This window comes from Sminthopsis crassicaudata, chromosome 6 (genome assembly GCF_048593235.1).
Source record: "Sminthopsis crassicaudata isolate SCR6 chromosome 6, ASM4859323v1, whole genome shotgun sequence".
NCBI classification, from domain to species: domain Eukaryota; kingdom Metazoa; phylum Chordata; class Mammalia; order Dasyuromorphia; family Dasyuridae; genus Sminthopsis; species Sminthopsis crassicaudata.
Genome location: NC_133622.1, coordinates 75,515,543 through 75,523,860, shown reverse-complemented (window position 1 = coordinate 75,523,860; position 8,318 = coordinate 75,515,543).

Genomic DNA, 8,318 nt, shown 5'->3' with positions numbered 1-8,318 from the left:
ATGTTTATTGATTGTTTCTGGCCCGTAGTTAGCATAAATATTTTTGATTGGTTGATCAGTTCCTCAATATGAGAACAAGTGGTTCTGTAATGCCGGAGAAACTGAGACGGGATAGAGATTGGATGACAACCTCTCTAAGCCTAATTAGTGGATTCTTCCAGAGATCCAGTCGCCTATCTTAAAGCATACCCAGCCACGCCCCCACACCCATACTCCCCCCAACCTCCCTCCCCCACATTTACTAATCTTCTAGCATTCTCTATCCCTTCTCTCGTTTTCAGATAAACTCCCTGAGAAAGATGTAATTGGTGCTTTCTTTTCCTCTCACTCTTTTAAATCGTCCGCAGTCTGGCTTCTTACCGTATCATTCATCTAACTGCTCTTAAACTATTCATCAAACTATTTTTTCCCAAAAAGGCGGACTTGGATACCACCTATTACCCTATTACCTTGGATATGTTCTGGTCTCTTGGTTCCTGTTCTCTTCTAGATCTTCTCCTATTTGTCTCTTACCTTAAGGGCAGCTGGGTGCTGCAGCGGACAGGCTCCAGGCCTGGAGTTAGGAGGATGTGAGTTCACATCCACCCTCAGATGCCTACTAGCTGTGTGATTCTGGGCAAAGAATCTGTTTACTGGAAAATGGAGGAAATAATAGCACTTACTCCCAGAGTTGTTGTGAGGATCAAATGAGATTACAATTGTAAAGTATTTAACACAGTGTATGTTGTAGGTGATGCATAAATGTTAGCTATTATTATTTATTATTATTACGTGTCTCACAGCTCTTTCTCAGATTCTTTGCTGGATCTTCATCCGGATCTTGCTTGTTAATCATGAGTGCCCCTAAAGGCTGTCCTGGGACTTCTCTTATGCTCTCTCTCTGATCTCATCAGCACCCATGGGTTCAATATCTTTTTTATGCAGATGATTCCCAGAACTATCCAGCCCTAACCTCCCTCTGAAATTGTTCTGACCTCACCAACTTCCTCTTGGGAATCTTGAAATGGATTTCCAGTAAGTGTCTTAAACTTGATTTATTATCTCTAAAAAAAGGACACATCTTTTCCTCTAAAATGCATCCTTCTTCCCAATTTCTCTATTCCTGTCAAAGGCACCACCATCCTCCCAATCACCCAGAGTGACTCATTGAGTTTGTTTTTGACTGCTCTTGAATGCCACATACCCAATCTGCCTTGTTTCAGCATTCACCACATATCTTCTTTCCACTCACACAGCCACCACCGTAGTGGGGATTCTCATCACTTCACACTTACGATACTGCATTAAACTACTGGTTGTTCTCTCTGACTCAAGTCTCTTCCCACATCAATATGTATTTCATCCAGCTTCCTAAAATACAGGCCTGATCATGTTATCTCCCCTTCCCCCAATCCAGACATTCAGTAAATATCTATCTATCTATCTATCTATCTATCTATCTATCTATCTATCTATCTATCTATCTATCCATCCCCCCTTCTCTCTCTCTCTCTCTCTCTCTCTCTCTCTCTCTCTCTCCTCTCTTTCCATCTATCTATCATCTGTCTATCTATCCATCCACTCACCTCCCTCTCTCCTTCCCTCTTCTCCTTCCTCTTTCTCTCCCCCACCCTCTCTTTCCCTCCCTCTTTCGCTGTCTCTTCTCCCCCTCTCCCTCTCCCTTCTTTCCCTCTTCTTTTCTCCCCCTATGCTTTTAAAAGCCTTCACACCTGCCACCTTCCTACTTTCTCAATCCCATAATGAATTATTCCTCTCCTTGTACTTCATGTCCTGAAATGGGACACTTCTGTCTCTATACTCTGGGTCTTTTCACAGGACTATTCCCGACATAGGAGTCCTTATCACTGCCTATTATCTTAGCTTTCTTCAAGAGTCAGTTCATATTTTCTACAAGAGAACTTGATGAAGTTTAGAATGAAATTAGGTTTAATTGAGGTCTAATGGCAGGTTGGGGGTACAGGGAGTCAAATAGAGCTCTCTGCAACCCCTTTGGATTCAGCACAAAGATAGAGTTAAATGAGGTCTAGTAGCGATGCAGAGTCCCCTGTAAAGGAATTTACAGACCCGAAAAGCTTAGATGATAAAAGAGGTTTATTATGTGTTAGGATTACTAGGTGAGAACTCAGGTTGTCTGGACAGTGACAAGGTGAGAATTCAGGTTGTCTGGACAATTACAAGGTGAGAACTCAGGTTGACTTGATAGAAGGAGCAAGCTCATTGGCTGAAGTGGTTCTTCCCAGAAGCCCTTGCATTATCCCACGCCCATTCTCTGGGAGGATAAAAGAGACAACAGTGGGAAAGTCTGCCTGCTTGGAGAAGGATAAGAGCTGGAGGAGATTCAAGAAGAAGACTCTGCACTACATCTGGCTTGACGGGGCTATCTGCAGGAAGGGAAGTCACTTCTAAGGACAAGAGTTAACAGCAACTGCCTGGAGACAACGGTTCACTACAGGAAGAAGAATCTGTCTGAAAGATTTGAGTAGACACAGCAGATCTCTTCCCAGAGAGCGATCCAGCAGTTTCTGGAGACGACAGCTCGCTACATTTGGCGCCCAACGTGGGGCAAGGACTTTTGCTTATTCTGACAAGAGGAGCTAGACCAGACCTTTGCAATTTGGCGCCCGAACAGGGACAGACACGGTCCTGATTCCAGTGGAAAAGCTTCCGATCTAGATCTCAGTCTCTCTGACCCAGAACCGTGAGTAACGAGGAAACTTTGTTAAAGATTAAGTGAGTGTGCTAATAGATAAATAAGGAACTTAACTTGTTAAGGGCTAAACCAGGAATCTCTTATAGCTGAAATGGGGCAGATGTTAGCTATATTCAATCCCTGGACCTCAGCCGACTCAACCCCAGCCCCAGAAGCAACCTCAGCTCCACCCCCATTCAGGAGTGGTACTATAGAGAGTATAATCAACATAATTGAGGAGCAGAGTTTACTTGTAACCTGGGTACAGATTGCTAAACTCTTGGCTGCATTAAGACGCACATCCCCTTGGTTCTTAGAGGAAGAAAAGATAGATGTAGATAAATAGAAGCTAGTGGGATATGAAATGAAAAAAATTCATGCAAAAAATGGGCCTCGTTCAATTTCTGCAGAAGTATTTTATATCTACAACATAGTTCAATTAGCCTTAAACTATCAAGCAAGTTGTAGGAGAAGGAAAAGTTCTAAAAATGAACAGAGGAGGAAGTGTGAGGAAAAAAGGAAAGATCAAGATCTTTCCCTAGAGCAAGAGGATTTAAATGAGGAATTATGGTATGATTCTCTTGAAGAAGCTTCAACCCTGCCTAGAGAACAGATTATTGACAGGCCCCCATCAACCCCACCTTCAGAGATGGAGGAAGAAAGAGGGGAAGAGGCAGAAACACAAACAGAATTGCCTGTGAAGCAGCCTAAGCCTATGACAAGATTAGAAAAAGCATTGGTTAAAGCTAAGAGAGAAGGACAGGATATAAGTGATTTTATACATGCATATCCTGTGATTGAAGAGATTGACTCTGTAGGTAAAAAAAGGAGAAGATATGCACCTTTAGATTTGAATAAAATTAAGGATTTGAAAAAAGGTTGTACCCTTTATGGGGCTACATCAGCTTATGTCAAAATGTTACTAGATGGTTTGTCTTATGAAGTCCTAACCCCAAATGATTGGAAATCCATAGCAAGGATATGTCTGGAACCTGGAGAAAATTTATTATGGCTTGCGGAATTTCATGAATTATGTAAAATTCAAGTCAGATGCAATTTGGAAATAGGAGTTAACACACAATTCACTTTTGAGCACTTAGCTGGTGAAGGTCAGTATGGAGAGAATTCGGAACAGATTAATTATACCATGACAATATATGAACAAATTGCTAAGGCTGCAATAAAATGCAATAAAAGCTTGGGGTGTCCTTCCTGGACAGAAAGATCGTGGAGAGGCTTTCACTAAAATACAGCAAGGTCCCAATGAACCTTTTGCAGATTTTGTGGGACGTTTGCAAACTGCTGTCAAAAGAACTATTGGAGAAAATTCAGCTACAGAAATAATGACCAGACATCTGGCTAAGGAAAATGCCAATGAGATTTGCAAAAGAATTATATGGGGATTAGACAAAGATGCTCCTTTAGAGGAGATCATAAGACGCTGTGCTACAGTGGGAACAAATGCTTTTTACACCCGGACAATGATGAATGTGGAAAGACAGGGTCCCTCCTGGCAAGGGCCTTCTAGAGAAACTCGGCGATGTTTTCAATGTGGAAAAATTGGACATCTAAGAGCTCAGTGTAGATATGGAGATACAGTGAGAAGACAGGGTGAGAGAAGACCTAAAACTCCATGTCCAAAATGTCACAAGTGCCTCCACTGGGCCTCCGAATGTAGATTGACCCAGGGAAATGACAGGTGGGGCCCAACTTCAGCCCCCAAGTGGGGCATGATGGCAGCCGAGGTTACATCCAGAGAATTTTAAGACATGATCAATCAGCCAAAAGGCAATCAGATGGAAGAAAGGGATTGAAATTAGGAAAAATAGAGTTGTGTGCAGTAGAGACTACCGAGATACTCCCTGGAGAAGTGAAATCTGTTCCTGTTGAGCCTATGGATCCTTTGCCTCCAGGCATAGTAGGCTTGACCATTTCACCTTCTGAGAGTGCCTACAAAACAGTGTCCATCCATACACTGATGTGGGAAACTGGAGAACGTGTATCTAATATCCCAGTCACTAACACAGGCAGACAACGTGTGATTTATCAACCAGGAGAAGTAGTAGCATCAGGCTTATTGTTACGTACCCCTAATAAGCAACCTCATGATAGTCGTCTAGATTTTGACTCCAATGAACAAAATCCAGGAATATATTGGACAGCAGCTGTGACAGCTGACCGACCTATGCTTACTATTTATATAAATGGAATACCATTTGAAGGATTGGTAGACACGGGTGCAGATCGTACAGTTATTAGAGGTGCCAATTGGCCCGGTCACTGGCCAAAGATTAAAGCAGACACCTATATGTCTGGGGTGGGAGGATCAATAGCAGCAGAAGTTAGTGCTAGGCCTTTGAGATGGGTATTTTAAGGAGAAACAGGAGCTTTTACTTCTTTTGTGGTTGAAAAAATCCCCATCAATCTGTGGGGAAGAGACATTTTACAGCAGATAGGATTACAAATAAGCACTTTGGCTTTTTAGGCAGGGCTGCTGTTGAAGGCCTACCTGCACTTTCACCAGTTCCTATTCAGTGGAAGGCTGATTCACCAGTGTGGGTAGAACAGTGGCCCTTAAGAAGTGATAAAATTCAGGCCTTATTAGACATAGTGCAAGAACAACTTGACCAAGGACACTTGCGGCCTTCTCTAAGTCCTTGGAATTCCCCAGTATTTGTGGTGAAAAAGAAATCTGGAAAATGGAGGATGATAACTGATCTAAGAAGAGTAAATGAACAGATGGAAACTATGGGAACTCTTCAGCCTGGACTTCCATCTCCTACTCAGTTGCCAAGAGAATGGCCTCTATGGGTTATAGACATTAAGGATTGTTTCTATTCTATTCCTCTAGATAAGGAGGATATGAAAAGATTTGCTTTTTCAGTGCCTAGTGTTAATTTGGCCGAGCCTTATAAAAGATATGAATGGACAGTTTTGCCACAGGGAATGAAAAACAGCCCTACTATGTGCCAAATGTATGTTGCAGCTGCTCTTGCTCCAGTAAGAAAAGCCTTTCCAAAAGTAATATTGTTACATTATATGGATGATATTTTGGGATGTGCACCTGAGGAACAAATGTTAGAAGCATGTCTACAAAAGACCATGGAAACATTAAAGTACTACAAACTGCATATAGCTACAGAAAAAATTCAAAGACATGCTCCTTTTCAATATTTAGGATATGAAGTATATCCTAAGACACTCACAGTAGAAAAGCTTTCTTTAAGAACAGAGAAGCTGAACACCTTAAATGACTTTCAAAAATTAATAAGAGATATCCAATGGATGTGTCCAGTGTTAGGCTTAACTACCAATCAACTACAACCTCTATATGACATTTTAAGGGGAGACAGTGCTTTAAATTCACCACGCCAGCTTACAAAAGAAGCACAAGAGGCTTTGAGAGAAGTTGAACTGGCTTTATCCAATGTGGTTGAAAGAGTCACTCAAAAACCCTTGGAAATATCAGTTTTTGCTACAAAAGAGGCACCCACAGCAGTCCTTCATCAAGGAGACAGAGTGATTGAGTGGGTGAACCTCTCAGCACAACCAGAACAAAGCCTTACACCTTACCCAGTGCTTGTGGCTAGGATTTTATTAAAGGCTATTAAGAGAGTAACACAATTATCTGGAATAAGTCCTGAAAAAATATACACATTCTATACTAACGCACAAATTAATGTATGCTGTGAGACCATCCCAGAATGGCAAATTTTATTGGCCACCGCTCCAAATTTTGCACATGGATCTCCATTAAAGATTACTCGGCTACTACATAATTGGCGATGGATTTTTGAAGAAAAGGTTTCTAAGGTTTCTCTTAAAGGACCAACAATCTTTACAGACGCCTCCAAAGAAAATATTTGTGCTGTATACTCTCATGATTTAACCATAAAGAGAGTAGTCAGGACTCCTTTTCAGTCCACTCAACAGAATGAATTATTTGCTATCATGCTAGCTCTTACTTATTACCCAGGAGACGTAAATATAATTACTGATTCAGCCTATTCAGTAGGTGTAGTACAAAGAATTGCCACAGCCCAAATAAAATTTGCAGCCTCCAATATTTATCAGCTCTTTAAGGAACTTCAAGAGCAAGTGAGAAAACATCCAGGCAAGATTTATATCTTGCATGTCCACTCACATAGTGGACTTCCAGGTCCCATTTTTGATGGAAATTCAAAGGCAGATAGCCTTCTAACCATGTTAGCCAGTAGTCCTTTATTTCAGGAAGCACAAGAATCTCATTCTAAATATCATCAGGCTGCTCGAGCTTTACGTTTACAATTTGGAATCGCAAGAGAGGAAGCTAGGAGCATAGTAAAAAGCTGTACAGCTTGTCTTCCTTTCCATGCTCCTACACTCCCTCCAGGGAAGAATCCTCGTGGTTTGAGACCCAAGGAAATCTGGCAAATGGATGTGACCCATTATAAATCTTTTGGTCGTCTATCTTTTATTCATGTCGTGGTAGACACCTTTTCAGGATTCACATTTGCAATGCCAGCAGCAAAAGAGACAGCCCGAGTGGTCACTGGATTCCTTATACAAGCTTTTGCAATTATGGGTGTGCCACAAGCAATAAAAACAGACAATGGACCTGCATATACGTCCAAACATTTTACATACTTTTGTGCACAGTATAAGATTTTACATACCACGGGCATACCCTTTAATCCTCAAGGGCAGGCAATAGTAGAGAGAAGAAACAGAGATATTAAGACACTCCTCCAAAAACAAAAGAAAGGGGGAGCCACAGGTAGCCCTAGGGAACTTCTAAATTTAGTTCTCTATACCATTAATTTTCTAATTTTTTGTAAATTGTTAGCACTAATATCTGTCTGCCCAGGTTGCATGTACCTTCGGATTCTAATGTTTATTGTGCAACAAGAAAATGATATTCACACACATGTATTGTACCTAGACTATATTGTAACACATGTAAAATGTATGGGATTGCCTGTCATCAGGGGGAGGGAATAGAAGGAGGGGGGGATAAATTGGAAAAATGAATACAAGGGATAATATTATAAAAATATATATATAATAAAAAATTAAAAAAAAATTTTTTTCTAATTTTTGACAAAGATGCACTGGCTCCGGCAGACAGGTTTTATAACCCACCAGAAGGGCAGTGTCCAGTGCGAGCATCTCCACTATCCTTAGATAATCGCCAGGTGATGTGGAGAGATCCAGAAAGTGGTGAATGGAAGGGACCAGATAGGTTAACTGCATGGGGGAGAGGGTTTGCTTGTATTTCTTCAGCAGGAGAAGGAATCAGATGGGTGCCAACGAGTCATATTCGCCTTGTCCATCAGAGAGAGACAGAAAAAGAGAAAAACCTCAAAATAAAGGAGAAGATCTAAGAAACATCTTACACCGAAAGAGCATGGCTAATAAAAAGACTGTTAAAGAACTTTAAAACCAGCAGGAATCATTGGACTTCCTCACAAAAGATGAGACTAATGGACAATGGACTTATGGGCATTTATAAATTTTCAATTTATGATTATTTGATTATGTTATATACTTCTAGCATGTGTTATGTTACTGTGTTACTATGTGCTTATGTAATTTATGTAATTATCTGTAATACTTCCCATATTGATGGATTTATGTTTCAAGGTCATTT